The sequence below is a fragment of the Chelmon rostratus genome, chromosome 14 (assembly GCF_017976325.1).
Source record: "Chelmon rostratus isolate fCheRos1 chromosome 14, fCheRos1.pri, whole genome shotgun sequence".
NCBI classification, from domain to species: domain Eukaryota; kingdom Metazoa; phylum Chordata; class Actinopteri; order Chaetodontiformes; family Chaetodontidae; genus Chelmon; species Chelmon rostratus.
The window spans coordinates 12,415,178-12,440,470 of record NC_055671.1 but is presented as its reverse complement, the minus strand read 5'-3'; the positions used below and the strand labels follow the sequence as shown (position 1 = coordinate 12,440,470).

General features: G+C 42.4%; 1 protein-coding gene across 3 annotated transcripts in view; it reads left to right on the top strand.

Annotated features, from left to right (window-relative positions):
• Window positions 1-25,293, top strand: part of cadm2a (cell adhesion molecule 2a) — a 209,956-nt gene that overhangs the window by 98,664 nt on the left and 85,999 nt on the right. The window lies entirely within an intron of this gene.

Sequence of the window (25,293 nt, the reverse complement as noted above, 5' to 3'; positions counted from 1 at the left end):
ATTCCAAAATGAGATGTCCACTGTTTGGAAGAAAAAATGGCATCTAGTCTCAAAGCATTGTTGTTACTGTTTCAGTCCTTGGGTACAGTACTGAGTAACAAACAGATTATTTTAAAAATTTACTCTGCACACATGAGCATGGAAAAGGATGGAGTATTTACCCATGTTTGTGTCTTGATGACATGAGATTTTTTAATAATGAAACACACATTAGGGCCCAATTTTCCAAGAGCACGGAAGGCTGACTGTAAAATCCATGTGACAAACCTTCTTCGCGGTGCTCACAAATTAATTCATTTTCAGTGGAAACACATGACAAGTGCGCCTAAAAACGAACGCGACACCGTTGTTACGACGCCTCTATTTTTCATACTATTTTAAGACCAACAATGCCAGGAGATATGTCAAGTCATGACTTGATATAACTGATGAGTATGATGATGAGCATTAATAGTTGCTAATTGCTAGCAATGCTAATTGGTACAATGCTAATTGGTTTTGGTTGCTTAGTAACGGCAGGTGCGACGGTAGCAAAACCTTCCAAGCACCTTGGAAAGAAGGATGAAAGCGGTACAGCTGGCGTTTTCCATTTTAAATGCAACACCTGAATGACCCCTTAAGCTTAAGAGGCGTTTCCCAGATGGATTGTGACTTAAGAATCAAACCTCCCATAGAGGACGTAGGAGGCGTTCGTTAATTTACGGTCATTTCTCAGAGCGTCTTAAGTTACAGTACTTTTTGGGAAAACCTCTTAAGCTTAAAAAGGGTTGGAAGATCACGATTACTGTAGTTTCCCAACAGATTTATTGGTTGTGGTTTTTGATTTTGAAGAAAACAAACAAGCCTTAGAGGAATTTATATATTCCATTTGCAGGATGAAATTAATACTGTACTGTGCTCTGCTCAGGCTTTTCATTCATACTCTGCCTATATGTGTATGTGTGCATGTATGTTTGGGTGTGCGAGCGCGTTTGTCTTTGCTCACAAATGCGTGCGTGCAGCTTGGCTCGCCAGTTTGCCAGATAAGAGGAGCAGTGGGAAGCCCATGAAAGCTTAATGTGCAGCTTCATATTTAAAAGGAAGTGCATTAGGGGCTCTCTGCCCCCATCAGTCCTCTCACAGCATCCCTCTCCTGCCTGCAGCCCTGCTGAAATCCCTCTCAAAACCACCGACCCCAGCTCACTCCACCTCTGTCGCAGCAATGGAATGCAGTCACGAATGACTGAGTACGCATTTAGTTGGAAATTTCCCCTCAATAGCTCAGTTCAAGTTCGCAAATGCAGCACTGCGAACAGAGGAATTGGCAGACAATCGTGTTTGTGTTTGAATTTCATTTGATAGAACTTTTGGAATTGAACTGAAAGATAGCAGGCGCAAAACATTATCAGATTAAGTCCAATAAATGTCCTGGTTCATTTGAATTTCTGTCAACAAGTTTAGAATTACTTACATTTCTTCTCACTTCTTGAGCTGGCTTCAGTGCCGTTACTGTAGCGATGAGTGGGCTATAAAGATTTCTTATATTGTACAGCATGTGGACGGACAGAGCAGCAATCACGGTGATTGTGGATTGTGCAAGAACTGCAGGAGACCATATTTCTCCAGCTGAAGAATACAAAGGATCAAAAGAAGAACAGCATTGAATTATTGCATAAAAGCCCACAGAGGCTTTCATCGGAGAACTTCCTGCCACTTCTGTAACAAATATAATCCAGTCTACATGTTGAATTAGAACCAACTCTTGCACTTTGACTTTGAGGAATTGACATAAGTACATTACTCTTTATTTATGTGTTGGGTTCACAATCACAAAGTACCATCACGGAGGCAGCAAATTTCTAAACATGTTGTATTCAGTGATGCATAATGCCCCCGCTCGTTCTCTAGCAAGAGCTCTTTGAGTTTGCTGTATTTCAAACCCCTCCACCATTTCTGTCCAACATGTGCATTATGGTAAGTGTATTTAGTTGTGCAGATGCGGCTGCGGTTTGAGCCATTTACTTTTCTATGCCGTACCTGCTTTTAACTGGCTGCGTGACACTGATAAAACAGAAGTCTTCCTTAAGAGTTACAGCATACCAGGAATTTTAAATTCACTACTATAAACTGCTTCTTATTTACATTACTGTTGGAAGCAGTCATTAGCGTTTTGCACATTCATCCTTAAATGCTGTCTTCAGTGGGGTATGGTGGACGGCAACAGATGAGCGTAACTTCCCTGTTATACAGGATGAAAAAATAGCCCCGTCTCATGTTGTGATCCATTTTCCCTGTTGGTCTGCTGTTCGTTTTGGGTATTGTTGTTGTCTTGATAAAAGCCCGGTCAGGGTAACAGCAGGACTCCAAAGCCTGTTTGATGCGACTGTGTCCCCTGTCGTTAGACCCTTTTTGCAGACACGTTGTCCACCCGGTGGTGTAAGGCACGGATTACTCTCAGTGTTTGTTCGAGTGGATGGTGCAAGCGAAAAAGGTTGCACTCGTTTGTATTTGTAGGTTTCCTGTACAGCTTGATGTCAGGTTTATCTTGTTCTTTTAGAGGGACTGCCGAGTTCAGAAAGGTCAGTTTGTTGTTCCACATCTCCTCTCTTTTTGATGCAATAGAAGGCCATGCTGAGACAATACCTGGTTAAACCAAACAGCCTCATATCGAAGCATTCATTGACTTACTGTGTGTATTATGTTAAGTGTAGTGAGGAGAGCCCCAACTTGTGCATCCTTGTCAGTAAACAGCCCTTAAACGCACGATGCAGCATGGAAGAGCGAACCCCTCGGGTCAAGACTAAGTAGTTTACACACCCGCAGGACTCTAAACACAGCTCTGAGCATTGCTCACATAATCGTTTGAAAGAAACACCGAGGAGACCAAATGCATAAAGTTGGAGGAATCCTTACTAAACAGAGGCTGGGGCAACTGTCACATCCCTTGTCGGTAAACATCTTTACCTCGGCAGTTCTCAGGCAGCTTAGTCCCCTTTACAACCTGGAGGACATGACACGGTCAGCAGCTTCACCAACAGAGGTCAAGACTGTGAAATTCCTCAATGCTCAGTAGGACTGACGCCTGTCAACTCTGCTGTGCAATATTTTAACTCTGAAAAAGGAAGAAAGTGAATCTTGTTTTTTGCGCTTGTAGGGAAAAGCATTTTTGCTGCATCCTGCTCGGACATCTGAACGCATGTGTTTTTAGTTTGTCCTGTATAACCAAAGGCAGATCTCTGCTGTTCTGAGAGTTGCTCATGTGGAATTGGCCTGTGCTGTGTTTTTACGTGATGCCGCGCAAACGCCTTTCAAAGCAGAACGCCTCAAGGTTTGTGCTTTGCTTTCCGATGTCGTCTTTGCTGTCGGAACACACCAGAGATGCGGTCTCACTGAAGGGAAATGCAAGTGAGGGAACATGCTAGTAAAAGACAACAGAGGAGAATCAAGATGCTGCTTTGATGCTGCTTTGATTCCTGGAATAGATAAATACACTGAAAGGAGCGTCTGTGAAGCCTGCAGTAATATTAAAGCAAGTATGTAATTTCTCCTTACATTAAGCAATGGATGTCAGAGACCATCCTTTCCCAGACCATCCTTTCGTTATCTTTCTGTATTGTGTTTTGTCCGCCTCAGCCTGCTAGTGCTGCAGCGCGCTGCTCACCTTTACCACAGCCAGCTCTATAGTGCAGCATTTGGCTGATCGCGTGGATGTGAAAATTTATTTTGTGGCACCGGTGACTAACACTGATGTTGACAAAATGCATGGATCCGCCAAATTCCGATATTAACAAAGCTGTTCTCTCTCCTCTCTTATAAGCAAAAAGCAGTGTACAAAACATTCTGCGAGCAGCTTCACATTTCGCCATCGCTTTCTCCGGTGGCAGAACCTCGTATCAGTCGTACGGGTAGGACTGATACAGCCGACCTAGAATTAAATTCAATTAAAAGGTTCAGGACCTTCAGTATTTGGATCAGGTAACTTGTGAAAAACAAGGCTTTTAGAAGGCTGCTGTACAGCAGTTTTTTCTAGTATTGGTTCAGACCTGGTGTCTGTGGATCATTATTAAAGGACTTGGATCGGTATCGGGCCAAAAAACATAATCAGAGCATTCCAACATTTAGCTTCTCTCTTCTTTTCCATTTAGCTCATATCCTCATATTTGCAGTGTGAGTTGTGCTATATACAGTAAGTCCACATTAATAACTGCATGTGGAAAGCTTTTAGTCACACGGACTGTATTATCTCACTTCTTATCAGTTCAGTTCAGTTCAGTATCAGATCTGCATGCAATATGCTCAATAATTACCCATTGCTACAATCTCTTTTCTATCTCTGCCCTTTTCCCTCTTTTATTAGACATTAAGGTGAAGGAAGAACTAATTGCGTTTTTTAAGGTAAATTACACAGAATCTGTTTTTTCTCCTTTAATTATTGGCTTAATTAGTTTTTAATGTGTGTTTTTAAACTAAACTTGTCTCTGTGAAACTCTCTGTGAATGATTTTTACGTGGTGATTAAGACCAAGAATGTGAATTCCCTCTCTTTCTTTGTCTCCGTCTCACACGCACAGTATTAGCCTCACACTCATCACTTCCTTCGTCCTGCATCATAGTCTCCCAATTACTCAGAGTCAGTGTGGTTCAATGCAGAACAAAGGCTAATTTGAGGCATGTCACTAGCTAATTTGTGACATGTGGGTAGCTCTTTGAAATGATATCACACATAGACTGTTGGGTGTCACGAATGAATCAAGCTGGGAGGAAACAGCTCTCCACTTTGATCTCATTAGCAGCCTTTTTTCCACTTTGCTTCAAGTTGCACGCTGGACTCACTGTTTATCAGCTCTATAAAAGAGGGCATTTAAGAGCAGAGGATGCTAAGCCACTGATCAGAATCCGATTGTGTATACTAGTGATAAGCATCATACAATAATAATGCCCTGACCACTATTTACCTAAACTCAGGAGTAAAGCAGGCCTTTAATTGAGACATGTTATTATAATAGACATGCCTATATTGCTGCTCTCCTGTACAGTGCGTTGCCTCAGCTTGCTTTTAATGCAACACTTCCTACTGCTGTTTCACACCAAAGCTCATTCAGGAGTCATGATCATTTTCCTTGCTTGGAAGGCTTTTAATGTAAAGTATCTACAGGAAGCTTGAGATTCAGCAACAGGGCTGTGCACAGGCCCAGCAAAGTATTTCTAGAATGGTGGGAACTCTTGTCTCACCAAGCAAATTAGAAGTCACTACTGTATCTTGCTAAATTCCCCAATGCAATGCAATGCCAGTGCATCAATTACAGCAATGAAACTGCTCTATTACTTATACACCAGTGTAAGAAATGCAAACATACTTAATTTGAATAACATTACTTGATTTCTTGGTTATTGGCTCACTTTAGTGACTCTCCAACAAATATGAAAAGCATTGTGAAGTGCTTTGCACTTTGCAAAGTTTTCTAATCAGTGCTGAGCTCCATACTTACTGTGTAATTTTGACCCACATATTATCGCCAGTGTGGTGAGCGTTGGTGGTTTATAAATGTCTTTAGCCAGATGAGACAGGTTTTGTTCTTCCCTCTCGTTCAGCTCAATAGGCTCTGTAATTAGCTTGAGTGTGTCTGGGCAGGGGAAGAGCGCAGAGGCCTTGATACCCAGACGTGACCGTGAAAAGTATTTTCTTGTCGGGCTCCAGACACTAAATGATGTCGTCTCCCAGCATGGGCCAGGTGACCTACCACGTCCTGATCTGAGGGGCTTTGTCTTGATTGACCCATGATAAAGCTTTGATTTTTCATAATTTCCCAGTGCATCTTGTGACTTTTTCAGATCAGTCATTCCATCTGTACCACCAGTCTTACATCTGCAGGGATATTGGATATAATAATTTCAAGGAATATGAATATGTAATGTAGTGTAATTGCTTTTGTAAAAAGGGAACATAAATGATTCTTATCATGCTGTGTGACAAATCTCAATGTTTTGTTAACTTTTCTTCCCTGTGGAGAATAATGCACACTATGCATTTTTTTGTAACCACTGTGAACTGATGTAAAAGCGTTGAATACAAAGCCTAGTTGAAACCTAAAAAATTCATAGACTCTTATGCAAAACTGCGTTAATTCCACTCAGAGATTCATGTAGGCTGGCTTTTGCACTGAATGCTGAGAAAAGCAAGTTGTTTTGCAGTGTTTTTTTTTTTTCTCAGTTCCCCATACAGCATTTGATTTTATGCTCTTTTCGATAATAGTCTCATACATGAGGAGCAAATATTTGTAACTTTCCAGCAGCAATGGCATAAACTGAAGTGAACTTTAGTAAGGTCAAGTTTTGTCTTTCATATACTGCATGGTGAGCGTGTTTGGTTGTTTATTTATTCGCAGGACACACAGTGAAAATGACATTCAAAAGTTGCATGCTGGTAATATAAATGGAAAAAACTTCCAGGTATTTCACTTATGAAGGCTTAAATTACTTTGCCAAATATGCCTTCATTGCAGGGTGACCTTAGGGTTATTTTGAACAGGTATAAATATAATTAAATGTAAAATGAGTGTTCTTTTCAGCTGATTAAAATTGACAATACAGGCTTTGTGTTACTCCACGTTCACAAACATTACTTATGTAAACAAATCTTTCATCAGAAGACATTAATAGCTGAGACATAATTGCCTTCTTGTGCTAGTTGCCATAATTAAAAAAAAAAAAAAAAAAAAAAAACTGCCAGTCAATTTGAGTGAAAGCAGGTTCCAATTGTGCAACATTGTGGTGGGTTTACTTTTTTGTTTGACTTAGGAATTTAACACTTACACAGCCTGAAAGCAACAAAATCCTAATGAGCTGTCTGAATGAAAGGCCACTTCTCCAGAAGGTGGGGTCATCCGTTCTCTGTCTGTCGCTCCTGCTGTGTATTTTCTTCCCTCTACCGGGTTCCCTCCTTTCTTTACGTCTTCAAAGCAACGTGTTGATTTGGTTGCAGAAAGTTTCACACCTACAGCCTTACAGCCCTCAGATTGCCATTTAAGCCTGAGTGAAAATAAATGTGATCTGTTACATCTGATTTGTCGCCTCTTGTACCGTTTGGATAAACTTTGTGTCTGTGTCAGTCTCTGCGACGTGCAAATCAGCCACTTTTCATGGCCTCTGCTTAGTGTTAATTGTGCGGCTGTAACTATAGTAACAAATCTGATTTCCTGGAATGAAATGGGGTCAGTCTTCCTTCGTCAGAAAGGTGCCATTTACTGTAAATGCTGCCAATTACTGGAAATGTCTGTGTGGGACTGACCCGAAAGCCTTCGACTGATAATTCCCCACTAACAGACACTGCAGTTCCACATATGTGTTCACATAATGAATTATTCCTCCATGCTGGATACCTATTTGAAGGTGGTAGATGGGAGAATAACACAGTGGGAAGTGACACTATTGGAAGATTCTGATTTTTTCCTTTCCTGGAATGGGGGCGGAGTTGTGTTTCGAAGCACACACACACACACACACACACACACACACACACACACACACACACACGTGCACACACACACATCAACAGTCTCATCTTTCATATCCCATGTTTCCGTGTGGCTGTAAAAGCTTTTCCTGTTCAGCTAATTGTAATGCTGTTTTGCTTTGACCTCTCTATACGACCACTGTGACTCATGCACGCACAGGCATATTGTACACACAGCGCCCCGGGCATCCCAGTGGTTTTCTTACTTTGGATCTCCCAGCTGCAACCTCATGACCTCGGCTCTCCAGCGACTGTATTGTGCAGTGCCTGTCTGTGAGTGAGTCACTGCAGGTGTCCCAGGCACGGTAAATAAAACATCCTCCCACCAGTGGTGAAATATTGAACAGACAAGGCACTGAGATGCTTGTCTTGTATGAGGTAGGGGGGTAGAGGGCCAGAGGGGCTGTGGATGCAGAAAATGGAGAGGAAAAAGCACTATGGTTAGGGTGAAACAGAGTGAGGATATGGGTGAAAGCACATCACCACAGAGAATCCAGTTGGAAGAAATGGTACTAAAAGACAAGAATGATGGGGAGGAAATGGAAACTGATAATGGACTGCAGGCAGTCTTCCTGTTTCTTCTCGCCTTTTTGTGTCATACTCGACAATTTGTACATAAACTGCACAAAACCAGAGCCGAATGCAGGTCACGGTGGCTTTTCAGCTTCAGATACGTATTGGTCTCTTCTTTGTTCCTTCATTAAGCTCTTGCTGAGTCACTCTCCAGAAGCTGCACACAGCCTCGCACTATCTGAAAAACCCATTGTCACATCAACAGTACCACATGCCTGGGAGGCTGCAGTAGCAGCGAAGCACAACAGAGCTCTCTTTCTCTCTTTCACACATGCAAAAGGAAAAAAAAAAAAAAAAAAAGTGGGGCGGCTGTGTTTCATGTGGTAAACACAGGGCGCTTGCGTGTGTGGTCATGTGTTTCGTGGTCATAAAATGTGCTTTTTGGGGGGGAGTATTGAGGGTTTTCCTCCAGAGATCATACACATTCTTAAAAAGCTTCAAAAGATCCTTCAGTTTTTTTTGACATTAATTCTTCAGGACAGTGTGAAACTTTTCCTGGTCACTGTCGGGGCTGATAAGAAAGGTGCAAAACAAGAAAACAAGTGAAGTGAACGACAGAGGAAGGACAGTGTCTCTATATCCCCAGCAGCTATTATTACCCACGCTTGTGCATCAGGTATACGCTGCTATTTAAAGTTTTCCAAAGTAGCAAAACCTCTCAAAAATTGCAACATAGCATTGTACTGTCGGTGCGTCGACAGCTGTGTGTCTGAAATGCACACTAACACAAAGTCAGAAAATGTTATTTACTTCAAGAAACAGCAAAGACGTAATGCGGTGGGGTTCCCTGCTGTGTCTAAATATGTAATTTTGCCACCCCTTCCCGTATACCACGACAGCACCACAGACACTAATTACTGCTTTTCAGCTTGGAATCACAAAAGAAACTAGCACCTATAACAAACCTTAAATCAAACGCTTCCATTATTTTGATTGGCATTTGTATGGCGCAAATGGGTATGGTAAAAACATTTCCTCACTCTGTGTTTGAGGTACTTTTAAGTTGTCAGTCAGGATTTCTGTGCAGACACAATGGATGTGAAAGGAAGAAAAGACCAAGTAAATGCGCTTCAATGTGTATGCGTGTGTATATGTACGAGCGGGCGACAAATTAAAGCAAAAAGCTGAATAAATGAGTGGAGAAACGTAACGAATGCAGACGCTTCCATACAGGTGCACTGCATGGTACAATTACACACTTAAAATCCAATCATGCTCCATGGCATGCAAAAAAAACTCTGAGCACACCCAGTTGATTCTGAGTTTGTATCAAGATGGCAAGAGAAAAAGTTGCTTTGACAGAGAGTCTTCATTGTAGGGGCACAGATGGCAGGCGCTTCAGACACAAACACTGCTCAACGTGTTTCAGCAGGAACAGAGAGTAAAGCGACATCTGTATTTCCATCTATGGGAGAGACATCAATAAATAGAACCCGGAATTGTGGTTGACAGCACACATTTGATGGCCGTGATGTTAGTGCATTATGTAAGGAAAAACAGACGAGCAACTCTACCTCAGGTGACCGAGAGTCAACGCAGGACGTGATCAGACTGTGTCAGCAAAAACAGTCCGTCGACATTTACGAGCCTGGCCTCATTCCCAGAGCAACAAATACCGACGCTTTGTCACGCCCCTCTGTGTAACTCCCCTGTAAACCCATCCACGACAGTATTAGACCCTCATGATGACGTAGTATAAAGAGCAAGATAGTCCGCAAAGACTTTCACCCAGGAGACTGGGGTTCATGTCCCATGTGAAACCAAACGTAAACGCGTTTTTCCTAAACCGAGTAGTTTCGCTGCCTCAACTTAACCAAACTGCGACATTACCCACGTGTTAGAAAGGCTTTCTGCTGGGAGGGCTGTGTGTGTGGGATGAAAGCGTGATATTGCGGCAGATGGGTTTACACTGGAGTTAGTTGAAAGCCTGGTGCGCCTGTTACAGACGCTCAAGGTACCAAGCTACCTTGTGCATCTGTGTGAGACGCCGAGGGGCGTGATAAAGTGGAGGTATTTGATGCTCGAGGAATGAGAACGGGTTGCAATTACACAGAGAGGGATATTATAGTAGGGCTGCCGCGCATAAGCCCCTCATTACAAAGATGAATGCGCATTTGAGAGTTCAGTGGTGCAAAAACCACTGGTCTACAGAGACGTGGAAAGAAGAGATGTGGTCAGGCGAGCCATCCTTCACAATATCCTTGACAATCAGGGGAGTGCATGTGTGGGTACACAACAAGAACAGTACAGGCCTGAATGCTCGACCCCTGCAGAGAGGGGATCCGGTGCCTCAGATATGCTGTAGGGGCATTTCGCTGTCAACAGATCTCAACCCAGTGGAACGCCTATGGGAGATTTTTGACTGGCGCTTCAGACAGCGCTCTCCACCACCATCATCAAAACACCAAATGAGGGAATATCTTTTGGAAGAATGCTGTTCCATCCCTCCAGTCGAGATCCAGAGACTTATACAATCAATACCAAGACGCGTTGAAACTGTTCTGGGGACACATGGTGGTTCAACACCTTACTCAGACACTTATTGTTGGTTTTTCCTTTAATTAGTCATTTGTGTGCTCCTGTGCAAAGGCCCATTTCAGTTCACTTCTACATTCAGTACAAAGTGCACCTGAATGCAGCGTACCTGCTGAGATAAATGCCGGTCATACACTGGAAAAATCGACACCACATGTACAATTACGTCCAGCCAGCGCTCTGCAGGTCTGTGTGTGCTCATGTGCAATCTCGTGTGCATGCAATGTAACACCCCTCACAGAGTCTGCAGTCATTTAAGGGGCACAGAGTTCACATGCAAGCAAACCAGGAAATAAATCAGCAATTGATCATCTAAATACTTTTGCAATTAACTTGATAAATCGATGATCATGTCAACATTTTTTCACCCCACATGACTGGCTGTCAGTGTTACCTATTCTTCTGTTTTTTTATGTTTTCTTACATTTGTCACTAAGGGCAATTAACAACAAAAAAATAATCAACAAACCATAAAAACATAGATTAGAATATTGGAAAATGAGGAAGTAATATAACACTATTAGATTAATTGATATTGTATCCAATATTCAGTAAAAGTAGGAGAGGGGACGTGAATCCTGAAAAAAATGAAAAGTCTAGTGGGTAATACAACTCGAGTCAAAGAGCTGAAGTAAAACATTTCAACAAATGAAAATCAATAATGAAGAATCTTTAAGAAAGTAGCTTGACTGCCAGTTAAATAGATTTTTTTTGCACTTTTTCTCATTCAAACTGATAACAAACTAGCAGCCGGTCATGGCTCGCTGAGCCCATGGCCTGCAGCAAAATCTGATGTATTGTACTATTCTTCCCAAGCTTTGATTTATTTCTTGTGTCGAAAAGATTCTGTGGGAAGACAAGCAGCATATATAGCAAGGCCTTTAAGTCCTGTAACGCACGTGCCAGTGTCACAGACCCTTAAATGTGCACAAAGATCAGTTGTTCTGTGTATACGGTGTATTCCATGAATGACTTTGAAAGTTACAGTTCGCATTTTTCATCACGGCAAATCATGTTTCCCCACACCTCCATTAGGTCAAGTCTTTTAGGATCGTAATTACATAAACTCTTAATGTGATTAGATAGCCGCCGTATACCAGCTACTAATGTCAGCGCTGGCTGTAATGGGAGGTAATGATGCTAGATTTGATGCTGCCAGACAGAAGGACATGAATCAGAGGATTAATGGACTCATTCAAGCCATTAACCATTAGGAGTAGTTAACAGAGGTGAATCAACGGATACAGCCGCAGGCTGAACAAAAGGAAGGCGCTGTCAAAATTTAAGCTGATTTCATCATCTTTAAGATCTCAACACCTCTTGTGTTTCAGTCTAAGTGCCGCAAAACTGGCTATTCCACACAGGCTTCCTTCTGAGCAAACTGGAATGTATAATGCACAATTTGACTCACCACATTCTAAATGTGGAACAACAAATCTTCAATTTAATTGATTCTCTGTAGCTCGGCTCGGATTTTGGCACACAACTCTCCTGAAAGTCACTGCAAGTATGAATGAGAAATCCAACAGGCAGGCCATCTGTACACCAACTCAAGTCCAAGAATGGAAAAAAAAAAAAAAAAGTGCTCATGAAATCTTTGTTGGTAGACATTTTGTCTGCCCGTGCAGCATCCCACACGTTGACGTAGCATTTTATTCCGATATAAGAAGTTCATCACAATGAGAGCTTGCCTTCATGACTTCCTGTTTTGTTATGGAAATGAAGAGGATCGATCGCTTGATTTGTGTAGATAACGTGCAGCTCCTGCAGCCCTGCTGCAGCATTTCAGTATGGCCGATTCCCAATCAGTCCTGCTTGAAAATCAGCAAGCTATAGAAGCTTATTGCTCAAAAGAAGCTACTCATCATCACAACAACACCTTTTTTATTGTAAATACAAGATAAAGATCCTTGCATACAGCTTGCTAGCTAATTGCTATTCCCCTCAGTATTTTGGTTTGCCTTTAAATATCTCTTGCACAAAGCACCTCTTGTTTCTGGGCTGCTTTGGAAACTACAAAACCACATCAACATAATTAGGCGACAAGGTTTATCACTCCCCGTGTCTGGGTGTATCTGTGCATGCTGGTGTGTTTGCAAATATCCGTGTGCATCTGTGCGAAAGCGAAACACACATTTATATAAAATGGGATAATTTGGTTGAGCAGAAGCATCTGGACAAACTGATTTTTAATTTGTTTTTATTTCCTTAGCTGTCATTACCTCTGTGTTGCACTTTTAAAAACAACACCTAGAGAAGGCGCCGGGCAATCTGGCGCTTGCTTTTTGTCGTGGTAGAGAGATGCCTGATCAACAAATAATCAGCCAAATATTAAATGATCTGCCGACATATTGTTTATTATTTAGTATTTCTGCTGTATTCATTTTCACACGTAGCAGTGGATTGATCATTTCTGTTTTTCTTTTGAAACCTCAAATATTACTCCTTTAGTCTTGGGTGGCAACATGTGATTGTGATGCATCGCTTTAAAGTGACTCAGTGATTTGGATCAATAATAGTAATAAAAAAAGCCCATTTTATTTAAATTATGTAAAGAATTTTTCTTTCTTGCCCGTGTGGTCATTGCATGATGGACTGCACTGAGCCCGCCGCGCAAGCGAGCAGAAAAATAATTTGTGGCAATATTGACCCCAGATCCGACATTTTTATTTTCACCTGCAACAACAAAACAGTGAAAGCAATGGACCTGCGCCGGTGTTCGCCTCTGCAATGCGCAGCCTGTTTATTGCCGGTGATAAGTTCTACCTGCAGTTTAGACATTGGCAAAATTACTTGTGGAAAATCAAAACAACCCAACAAACAAAACAGAAAGAAAAAAAAATGCATTGCCGACAATGCACACACAGCTGCTCACATAAACACATGCACAGTAAAGCATCTGGTGGTTATATTGTATTTGCCTTTTAAGTGACTAACAGCTGTCCCCTGGTTGATTTCTAATTAGAAAGCTATTGATTACACCCAATACCAAACTTCCACTTTGGGCCTGATGAGCAAACACAGCAGATGTTTCAAAACATCAATACGGGAATCATTATTTAATGAATGCCATATTTTCACTTAGCTTCAGCACCCTATTTCAAAACATAAGTACCAACACTTTCCAATATTAATGAGCAGCAGGCACCGCCGCAGTTTGAGACAAGTGTTTTTAAACCAGCAGTTTTAGGTTTAGCTTTTCTTTCGTAACTAAATAGAAAAATCTGAAATAGTCAATTTTCAGGGATGTTTGAAATGGTCGCATGTTGCACTTTCTGCATAAGATCAGCTATATAATCCAGTGGCATTAAAATGCTTGTAGTGCTGCGATTAAAGAATGAGACAATCAAGAGAAAATTACTAAAATTTTCATAATGGATCATGTGAGTCATATTTTAAGTCAAAACATTTGCTGATTCTCACATTTCAAATGTGAAGATTGTCTGCTTTTCTTTATTTTATACCTTTCTGAATTTGATCTTTAGATTTCCAGCTGTTGGTTGGAGAAAAGCCATTTGATGATGATATCTTTGGGACATTTTAATTGCCTTTTTTTTTTCGATGAAACAACAACCCCAAAACAAACTAAATAATTATTTGAGAAGTCAAATAAATGAAAATAATTGTTAATTGCAGCCCTAGTTGCCTGTAAGATAGCTTCCTCACTTTATGATGCTCTTGACTTAACTGTAAAAACAAACCAAAAATATGCACATGGTCCAGCACTCATTGAAAATCTTGCCAATTTAGAAAAATTGAAGTTTCCCACTTAAGGTTATGTCCAAGTGTTGTTTTCCTCTGGCTTTTAAAAGGAGACTGCGGTCGGGGATGAAGTCAGACCTCATGTAAGAGACTCGCTTTTGATGTTGAACGTTGATTTACAAGTTTTGACAGCTATTAAACATCCCTCAGGTTCAAAGTCATGTCTCAGTCAAGGGTGCTTCAGTCATGTCCCTGCCCCTGCCCCCTGCAGAGGGCCCCTAATGAGAGCTGAGGAAGCAGACAGAGAGCCAGACATGTGGCGGTGGAAGTCCACGGCGCTAGAAAGGACAGGTCCCAATCAAAAGTTTTCTGTCTAGTGTTCTTGCTATCTTCTGTGGTTTTAGAAGTAATGTCCGGCTCTCTTTGATCAGCCCAGCGTTGTCGATAGCCCGTCGGTCCTATTTCCTGTCAGTTGATCATGACAACCGGAGCATTGACCGGCTGTCCTTGCGCCGTGCGTGCGCTGTGGACACTCCTGGCCAAACACAAACATACCACCCTCCGCCTCGATGCTGGTAGTGAGTAATGTTGCCTTCAGAGCCAAACAGTGCAATCTTACTGTAATGAGGGACATTGCAATCCCATCATGCAATTGGCTGTGACCGCTCAGCCTTCCAGTTGTCCTGTGAGACACAAGGAAGGGACATTATCTGTTAAGTGGGACTATTTCTCACTAGAGGAAATAGAGATGAGGTGCACTGCCAGGAGGGCTGTTGATGGCTGTGCTTTAGAGTAATCAGCAGAGATAGAATTACTTGGCAGCAGGAATTCTTTTTGTTGTTAACAAGTTGTATACATAAAGATTTGTTTGTTAATTGGCTTCACCTGTAGGGAAACCGCCTGCGAAACCTTTTTTTTTTTTTTTTCAGAAAAAGCATTTGTTTCCTTTATTCTTTAATTATGCTAAGACAATCATTCACTCCCGCCAATGAATGTGCGTGCATGTGTGTATCCACGCGTGCGCCGTGCCCGTGCGTGCATTTGTGACATCACACGCAGCAACCCCTCACTAAACCCTCTTATCCTTCCTCTGGAGGCACAGCTTAGTGTAAACAAAGGGAGAGAGAGCGAAGAAAGGGAGAGGCGGAGTGGATTATCTTCCCTCTCCTCTTGAATCCGGGGGAGATCAGCGAGTCATTTACACAACATAATTCATTTAAAATGTAATATTCCCCAAAAACTAATGGACTTAAACACAACAGCTGTCGCCAGCTTATGACACATTCCAGTCAGTTTAAAGCGGCCAATCAAGGCCGGGGTGTCACTGCGGTTTGATGTCCCAGTGTTTAAGCTTCTCCCCTCGGTGTGTGATGTGTGTTTTTTCTCTCCTCCTCTTGCTTTCTTCTCATCGGGCTCCAGTCCTTGGCTTTCCCTTAATGTCACTCTAATGAGAGAGGGGTAGGATTTCTGTACTGTATATGCTTCTTTCTTATAGTTCTTCTTCATGCACACACACACACACACACATGCACACAAAAGAGCCGAGTCCCTCGCTGGGAGCAGACAAAGGTGTATCCGCTGTTTCGTTGATGGCTAATTTGTTGCAGAGCAGAGAAGCGCACAAAGTCCAATCTTAACCCAGAAGTGCCACGTGGAAGCAGAGATGGCCTCGTCCTCTTTAACAACATCATAATGAAAATGAATGACTTCTGATAAATGCTGTTGCCCTGTCGCGATGCTTTCAAGTTTACAAAACACACAAATTAATTAACCATAACGTTTTGTGGACATTAATCCAAACTAATTTCTTCTCTTTTTCTCATTTTATCTTTCATTTCCTCTCCCTGCCGCCCCGACTGTCACCTGGCCTCTGTCGCTCAACAGGTAAGCACACAATTTCCTGTACTTTGACAAAAGTCTGTTATCTGACTTGGTTCCACTCCTCTTGAACGCATCCATTTGTCCCCCACTTGATCAAAGCATTTTTGCCTGACAGGTAAGGAGACATTAGTGATGCTGCTAATATTACATTCGGTCCTCAGAAGTGAAAATTGAGGCCAAGAATTATATTTTTCTCCCTGAATATCAAAGAAATTGGATTTGTGATGGAAAAGCCCTATTTCGCTTTCGATCCAAAGTTTTTGCCATCCGTTAAGGCATTTATATGTAGATATCTACGCTATCACTTTCTGCTTCAATCTGTTCAGTAAGTGAATTTTGAGATAAAGGGTCAATCAATCTTTGCCTGCCTTCTTTTACAATGGTAAGAAACCTCAGCAGAATTTAAATGGGGTGTCATAGGTGCCTGGCAACCTCGCTAGAAATGCTAAGAGCTGCACCTATTTTTACTAATTTGCTCTAAACGCTACATCTCTATTGTCATTAATCCCTCATTTCCCCTCGGCTGGATTGCCATTCAGCCGTGATGTCATGCGATGCATTCTCCTGAGCCAAGCAGCGCATTACTGAATGTTGCAGCGCTGACATTCAACATATACAAAATCTTATTTCCAGGAGCAGAATAATGAGCTGCCACACGTTAGCATTGCCTGCTGACCCCGTTACAGACAGAGCCTCGGGCAGGCCAAACCACGGGCCACTGTTGAATTTGCAAGGACAAAATCAGCAAATGAGAATGTGGCAGATATGAATTTGAGATGAGATTTTGTTGATTTTCCTGTGATGCTGATGGACTTGAAGCCATTTAATGTCACAGCAAATCCCTTGAGATGTACCATCTTGTTTTTGAAGAGCACGTTGACAAAGAAACAAACGCGACAAAATTTTGATTTGATCTGGCTTCAACATGCAACAGAGAATTAACCATTGTCTTTAGCCCAATAGTTAAGGACATAAATCTGTTCATTATATCTAGTCTGTAAATAGCTACTTAGCTTTACATAGCTTTAAATAGCTATTAAAGCAGTGTGCAAATGGAAATAGGTTGCACCCACAGGCGTGAAAGTGAGCAAGGAAGCAAATCACTGTTGAATATTCCTCATAGCTGAAATCCAGTTCTGTGAGTATGCTCAGTGTCAAGCACAAGCATTTAAAACTGTACGCCTTTAAGCAAACGTGTCATTCTTCCAGCGCCGTGTGACCAGCGTCAAAGGAAAAGCAGACGCCCCAAGCATCTGTTTAACAGTGCGATCTTAAAAAAGAGGGGCTTAGTTAGTTAGGAATTAGAGGTTAGTGGGAAGCTTTCAGGGGTCAAGCCACTGATGGTGGCTGCAATAAATATCTGTAATGGCCAATAATAAACAGGGAACATATAAGGTCCCTGCTATTGTCAGCAGAAAGCTCGGTACTACATCATTCTAATGGCATCCCAAATGGACAATGTCTGCCACTGTCTCTAAGCACCCAAGGCAAGAGCAGCCACCACCCTTTATCTCTTTAACTACCCAAGGCCTGGAGAAATACACCTTGTGGTACCTTATAAGATCTTACCATCCAACACAATAAAATTCAGTCCACTGGAAAGGTCTAATATTAGTCCTGTGCTGCCAGTTTAACTGGCTTGCTTTAGTGTTGGATGGGACCAGTGTGTGAAGACCGAAGCAGTAAATTTTTTGTTCCGCTCTGGGGCCGTTACCCACCTGCACTTATCCCACCAATGCAGGTGTGGATCCAAATCATTGTATGTTCAAGGGAGTCTGGATAATGTCATGTCACGTCACACACACGCAGATTTATCGGAATAACCGACGCTTGTTGTGCAAACGGAATGAAAACTTGGTAAAACGTTTTTGTGAGTGTCGTTAACTTCAACTTGTGCTCACCTTAGATCACCAGCAGTGTGAGCTTATGAGAGATTGTGCAGTGTTGGGTTCATTTGAGTGCACGCATAAAGCGCAAGCATGCAGACACTCACGTGGCACGGGTAACGCAGAACCATTTATCATATCGTAGAGCACAGCAGTATCCACCTCTCGTATACGGCGTGTACTGCACTCATGTAGACCAAAAATCCCGATGCACACCCTGCCAAGTTGTACTTGACTTCTCTTTATCCCAGTGTCCCATGGAGGATACTGAACATCTCCAGCAGCAGTCTGCTAAAAGTGAACACCCCACACCCAAGAGAGACATTTAAGCTTTAAAGGCTTTGTGTGCGGCTGCCACCCCTGCCAGCACCTGTCCCCCCGCTGAATGCGCGCATGTAAAAAGATGTTATAAATATAATGTATTTATGTAGACATGAAAGCCTTAAACCCATGACAGCTATCCAAAAGAACCCAGCACTGTCTCCATGCTCAAACCATTTCAGAAAAGTGAAAGTTTTCAGCATTTTGCTGCTCAAAGAAAGACAAAGAGCCCTTTCTTTTGGAAGAGTGAGCCGCTGCTGGTCGCCTCAATTGATGGCAATCAGGAGCTTGGAAAAAACGTAGAAAGAATTGTCAGTGGTTGATATTGACGGCGTCTGCTAAATGCGTTAGCTATTTTTGATGGAACACAGAAAAAAAGATAAAGGATGGTGAAGTGGAGGGTCACGTTAGATTTGTCAGAATCGACTGGTGCTGCATTAAAACTGGAGAAGCGGAGCTGACACACCCTGCATCATGCAGAAAGAACAGATACGGCACTGTACACTAATCTTGGACAGTGGCTTTAAAAATAGGGAGGTGCAAAACAGATCAGGCAAACCAGATATCTGTTACAGTGTGCTGCATTGCTGCAGCTTTGCCACAGCTGTTAGTCATTCGTACAGTCAAGTATTGGAGCTTCTTGTGCAGAATCAGTTTTGCATAGGACGTGATTGGCATGACCCCGGCAGAATACACATTTCTGTTCGGAGCGATGCTGGTTAACCATTCATGTAACGCGACAATATGACGAGCGATGGATGAAGTTTGTTTGGGGTCCCAGGTTTCAATATATTGACATGGTCACATTTAGAGAATAGCATATTGAATGCATATAGCATGGTTAGCACACAGTGGACGCTGTTTAATTCAGCATCTAACCATTGGTTGCCAGCACCGGGTCCCTCATTACCCATCAGCCCATTTGCCAGCTGCCTCATCATTACCCATCTCCCCTGGCGGCCCCTGTCACTCAAAATGCCTGGGAGGAAGCTGGAAAGTCAATTAAAGTGTGTTGTATGCAAGCGTGTCTGTCTGCCCGTCTGCATGTGTGTGTGTGTGTGTGTGTGTAAGAGAGAGAGGGGCAAGGGGGCATGTCTAAATAGTAAATAGTGTCTGCATGAATGGTACATGTTCAGTACTGTAGGTGAAGGGTTCCTGTCCTTTGAGCCATTTTCTGAACTGTGGTCATTGAATTCTAATCTGTGCTACATTATGGGTCGTACGCACAAGGACAACAACATACTCACACAGCTGTTTTACCTTTCATATCCATGTAGCACATAATGCAGGAAAGGTTAGGGTGAAGTGGAATGTAATCACCATCCTTTGAGCGAGTCGTCTTTCGTGCCTCTTACCTGTCAAACAGCTGTGCCAGGCGTAGAATCTGCTTAAGCCTTTAATTACTGCACATAGTTTTTTTTTTTTTTGCTGAAATCGCCAATGTGAGGAACACATATCTGTCGCACTGCTTCCAATTGCAACTAGAAACTGCAGCCAGACAAGTTGTGGTTCTACGTTCACTCATGAAGCCGTGTGTGTCCGCCGACTCCCGCACTCCCTGCGGTCCTGTTGTGTATTGTATAAACCGGCAGGATCCTAGATTCCAAGCAACTAGACTGATTTAGCGCAAACTTTATGCTTTTATTTTGTAGTCGCTGGGTTTTGTTTATGCAAGATTTCAACAAATGTGCTGTAATCCCAGGGCATCGGCATGCTCGGTGACGCCTTGGTTCAGTGCAGTGTTTTTTGGGCAGAAGAGCCAACCGTCACATGGCTGGAGGGAGTCAATGCTCTAAAACAGTTAGCTACTGTTAAGAATAATCCATTAACCTTCATTATTTATTGACACTCTGCCTTTCATCACACTGAACTGGTATTTTTATGTTAATCTGGATGTTTCTTCTGGAAACTAATAATTAGCGTTCACATCACCACCAGCATTGTTCTTTTATTTTGGAACATTTCTGCCATTGCATTTGAACTTGCTATAGAGCTATCAGGTTAGTGAGTGAGGTTTCTTTACCAAAAAAGGCAAAACAAAAAACAAACAAAAAAAACACATAGATATTCATATTTGTTCTTGAATTTTGTCAGGAATATTCAGCACAGAGGCATGAAAAGCAAATTCCAGAGCACAACAAAGTACATTTCAGCCACAGATATTTCGTAACCAGATGTTTTTGCCAATTGGCTGCATTTGTGAGTAGCCGGTGTACCAATTTCAATTTCAGTGGGAGGTGTAGCTTGAATTTCTCAGGTCTAATGTGTTGGGCTACGGATGAAGCGCGTGTGGGTTGTTGAGTGTTTACATCATCTGAAAATGTCAAAACGGATGATACTGAAGCAGAAGCAAACGAGCAGATGATGAGAAGTGTGTGTGTGTGTGTGTGTGCGTGTGTGTGTGGGGGGGGGGGGGGGGAGAGGAAGAGAAAGTTTTCTCAATGCCAGATGGAAGAGCAGTTGGCACCTCTCTCATTACTGTGGGGATGGATTTTCCTCTATCGCACCAACACACACACACACACACATATACAATCGCGCAAACAAACACACACACACACGCAGAGCTACCTCCTGTCACTCCACACCACCTGCCCAGCACCTGGTCATCAAAGCAAGACCAAGGAGTGCTCTCATCTTTAGTGGAGAGAGGAAGAATTAGAGCAATGGAGGAAGGAGTGGAAGGGCGCTAATGCCATATGCTTTCACCTTTGGTTGTTGCTGCTCTGTGCCGAAGCCCGACTCTTCCCTTCATTGATCATCAATCAGCTTTCTATCATCTCCTGCCGTATTACATCCCCTTCTTTCTCTCCGCCGCTTGTGCGCGTGTGTTCACGTGCGGGGCAGACGTGTATCCGTGTCACGCCCTCGCCATCAAGGCAAGCGAGGCCTGTCGTGCCTGCGATAAATTAAATGTGACACAGATGGGTGGAGTTGCTTCCCCCTTTGATCCAAGCGGTGCAACAGAAGGACGGACCCTGACCAACACATGTCAGACAAAACTGTTGGGCACCACCAAAGATAAGCACTATGGTCCGATTGGATGTAGGCCAGGGGGTGAGACCGTAGAGGGTGGTGGACACACACACACACACACACACACGCACATTTACAGAAACACAGCTGCAATTGCTGTATTTGAGCAGTCATAGATTCAACGGTGTGAACAAAAGTGTGTGATAAAATGTGTGATAGCGATACAATGCATCATTGTTTTGAGAGCAAGTTACACACAAAGTTTTGAATAAATCATTTCTGCAAGTGTGAACTTCTGTCTCTGAGCCTGTCAGTCTGGATCTCCTCGCCAGCTGTAGCTGGAAGGTGACAGCCTCAGTCAGAGCTGAACAATGTGGTCCAATCAAAATGCACTCAGACTCATTGTCTGGCAAATCACTCAAACAGGAGCAGACAGCAGCATTACACTGCTAAGCGTTCAGAATTATCTGATATAACAACACAGTGAACACGATATTGATGCTCAAATGCTGTGTGGCTGTCTTTTTTTTTTTTTTTACTTTGGAGAAGACAATCGGTGTGTGCCTCTCTCAGTGTTAAATGGGGTCAGATGTTGGTCATAGTTACATTTAGTTACATTTACTCCATTACTCTCCCACATCACTGCCTGTGTTTCACAAAGCCAGATGTGATACATCCCAACAACATCAGTGAAAATCAGTTGAGCTGGACCACATACAGTTCAAAAAAGTAATTTAGACAAGTGTTTTGTGCATTGACTTACCACCTCTCAGACCTCAGAAACTCAGAAACTACTACTGTGCTTTAATTATGTGCTAAATATAAAAGAAAAAACAATACATTTTTGTCTCACATTGATTTAGAAACATATTTTTGTGGATTCGGATTTTGTGGAAGTGTATACATATATTGAAGCCTGTAATAATTCTGCAGTTGTGTAGCATATAATTCATCCCTTTTACTATATCTGATTGCTCTACTCATCTTCTAAGTGGATCAATAGCTGAATCTTATCCTTACATTTTTGGGAAACTGGTCGTGTTGGATGACAAGGGTTTTATATTGAACTCACTTTGTGGTTGTTTGACAGAAGATCAAGCAGTTTGTCATGCCTTCACTGCAAAATAGATGTGGCATTGTGTATTGAATGGCATTATAATGCAACACAAAATACTATGAAGGCCTAACAATAGCATGCAGCTGACAAAGGTACTTCAAGCTTTATTGAAATGCATTGAATTAACTGGCACAGGTGTTCATGATATTGTGTCCAGCTTCTTCATACAGAGGGCGCCGCCATTTCTCCCATTACCACCAGTGGGTGGTTATGGGTGAAAAGCCTTCAGGGGGTCTGGAGCTAAAGGTCTTCGGGCAGCTGTGGTGATATTTCACTAAACAGGGTTCGTCAATGTAAAGGACCCCTTTTTGTCAGAGGGCCCAGAGTGTGTTTCACCTGCTGTTATGTTAATACGAGGAATGCATTGTCATTTGAATTTATATTGATAATTGCTCCCATGTTGTGAATTAATTCAAACTTGCATTTATTAACATTGTAATATTATGCAAAGTTGTTTTGCAGACAGGCAGGAGACAGATTGTCTGTGAAGTAGACTAGAATTAGCCTATTGATATTAAAATGGCTGTTTTGATCGTAATGTAAGACATGGATCTAAAAATGCATGTGTCCTAATGGCATACTCAGGGTTATTTTTAATGCTATGGACTTGAAATATAATAGTTACTATGAGATATAATACCACGGCTGCTTCTAAATTGGGTAGAGGGTGAAGGAAAATCATTTTGCACCCACCCTAATGTCTTTGGATATAATAGCCTATTAGATTCCTGTTTTATAGCATGGGTACCGCAGTACTTACACCAAACTGTCTCCAACCAGCCTAGGTTATTCAGGCTTGGAAACCTAATGAGAACAATGACCTTGTGTTCCATTTGGATGGGTGGATAGTCTGTCTTTCTCTGTGCCCACCCCTCACTACCACTCCTACCCTCTACAGACATCCATCTTTACGAATTTCGTCCTTTCTTCATTCGTTTTCTTCCTTTTTATTTCCCCCCCGTCATGTTTAGTCATCCTTTCAGTTCTCTTTCTATCTCTTTTTGTCTCTCTCCTCACGGTGTATTCCGTTGGGCTCTGCACAGGCATCCTAAATACAATTACAGTCCACAGCTGAATGGAGAGGAAGGGTCCTCAGGGATCCCTCGAAACAGGAAATGGTCAGGAGGGTTGGACTGAGGAGGGAACAGCAAATCCCTAATTCAATTGGCTGAACCTTGGCAACAAGCCCCCGGCGACTCTTACTGTGGAATCAGTGGAATCAAACAATGCGGCTCAAACCACAAGAGAGATTTTCATCCACACCAGTAAACACACACACACAGAAATTGACACAAATGCATCTCATTTTCTCTTCCCTTAGCAGTATGTTTCTCCCTATTCTTCTTCCTTTATAGGTTCCACAATACTTGATATTGACCACCAAGTGATAGCCTGCAGGAATGATTCAGTTTAAGATTCTCACTGAGTCTCCATATCCCTGCATGTTGTTCTAAACTGTTAAGATAACTGGAAAGGCGATCAATAGCTGTTGTACAGTGTGTGTCTGCGATGATGACCTCCAACCCCGGGTTTGTGGGTTACAGCTGATTACTGAGGAGCTGCATGGCACTACTGTGCACACTCATATGGAGATGAGTGTGTGCAGAGGGAGAAGAAGAAAATCAATCTGCACTGACACCACATCTTTTAATCTACACTGTGGGTGTCCACTGGCAACCCAGAGCAAAGGCCAGTCAGCATGTGTACATACACATAAGCATTAACATAACTAATGTCTTGTGGCAAGGATATAGAAAATCTCACTTGTGTCACATTATAAATGCATTCAGGCCGGCTTGCTGCCCCCACTGGAAAGCGCGGACATGGTTACCAGGTTTTCCATGGAAATTCTCCCTCAGCTAATAACTGTGAGCGCTGTAAGCTCGAAACACAGAGGTTTTAAATACGATCTGCGAATGCCACCGACTGTGATCACATCATGCAATCATAACCCCAGCCTGTCATTAATGTCACGCGGCTGTAGCCAGTGACCTGAAGATAATACAATGAAGTCATCAGTCAGCGTCAAGAAGAAAATGACGGCAGCATTTCTGTCTTTGTGTCGCGAATATATCGCAAGAATTAACTTTTATTCATCAATTGTGAAGCTTTTTTTTACACAATGGCTGGTAGAAAAAAAGTATTGTTCTAGTTACAAAGTCGCATCAGAACATATACAAATGCTGCCCAGGGATCTGTCCTCTAGTCTTAAAAAAAGGGTGTGTAAAAATATAATTGAATGAATTGATTAATTGCATCGTATCATGCACCTTTGTCCTTCTGCTCTGCAGCATCTGCCTCTTCTTCGTCTCTCTTCCTCCCACTCTCCCAAGCCTCCATTGTCAGATGTGGTCGTCTCCGTCGCTCGTGTGAATAGCAGCATTAGGCGCCATACCCTTACTGATAACTTGAACAAAGTGGGGGATCGATGCGGGGGGCACACACATACACAGCAACATAAACAATCACATTTGCAAGCAAACGCACACTGGTGCACACACACAGTGGACCGGAGCCCTGGAATCAATATAACTCAGAGGCAGGATTTTCCTCTGCATTTACAATGCATGCTCACGATGATCCGGCATTGGACATTTTGTGCAACAGATGTGCAGCAAAAACAACTGCGATGTAGGAGGTTGTTTCTGACTGGTGGCTGCAGCTAATCCCACCAGTCACAGAAACACAAACTAACACTGAAAGCTGCTTTTTTCTGTGTGTTTGCGTCACTGAGATGCATTCATGCTGTGGCAAAATTTGGTCATTCTAACAAATCCAAACCCAACTGAAAAAGCTTCGATATTTTGCCTT